Consider the following 1,032-nt stretch of genomic DNA (forward strand, 5'->3'; position numbering starts at 1 on the left):
CATGCACAAAGACATTGGATGGGGATGAGGGTCTATATATAGTGCACCAGCACCATGCACGACCGTGCACACAACCTTTTGCTATTTCTATATATGTTTTTTTTTATGGGGGAGAGTTTTCTGTCCGAGAGCATAGCTCCTACACCAATGCAGGGGTCAATGAGAATGCCATTAAAAGCATCAATAGAGGTGGAATTTCGTACAACGTGTATCTAGGTGCAGATGCCATGCTTCCGAACTGGCTCCTTTTTCCCCTTGTTTATTTTTTTCTCCACCTTATTTTCCCTGGAGGGATTGCTAGATATCTTTATCTGTTAATATCAAAAACTGGCCCACAAAAAAAATGGACTGACCGGTTAAAAATGATCTAATACTAGGCCTAGACTGATTATTATTTAGGCCTTCACTTGATTAATTGTAGCCTGAAGAATGCCCACATGGGACAGATGTGTATAATGTAGTTACCTCCTCCTTCTTTCCACTCTCCGTTACCGACTCCCCACCTCTGCACCACCTCTCTCTTCCACCGCCCTCGGCCATCACTGCCCTATCCAAGTAACTACAACATCTAAGAGCATGGAAATACTGGTCAATACTTCCACTATATTCGACATCTTTACTTTTATTCACCCCCCGATTCTTGAAAACTTTCCATGATTTGCTCCAAATATGTTCAGCGTCAAAATTTTCTAACCTTAACCCACCCTCATAACAAGGGTATCTCAGCCCAAGCACTATTCGGGCTCAAGGAAGACTTGAGTTGAGGGGCCAAACTTGCATCCCTACCCGCCCCCCCACTGTGGTTTGGTCATTTTTTTTTATAATTTCACTATTACTTTAAACCCTTTTGTATAACTTAGTTTATGAATGAGGTTTACCAAAAAATGCTTACGAATGAGTAATTTACTAATAATAAATTCATAAAAGAAAACTCATATAATATCAAATGGAATTATGAGAATTTCATTTTTACACTGGTTCATTTGTTTTTTTTTTTATAGGTAATTTGTATGTATTAAGGAAAAAAGAAAA

The sequence above is a fragment of the Macadamia integrifolia genome, chromosome 1, assembly GCF_013358625.1.
Source record: "Macadamia integrifolia cultivar HAES 741 chromosome 1, SCU_Mint_v3, whole genome shotgun sequence".
NCBI classification, from domain to species: Eukaryota; Viridiplantae; Streptophyta; class Magnoliopsida; order Proteales; family Proteaceae; genus Macadamia; species Macadamia integrifolia.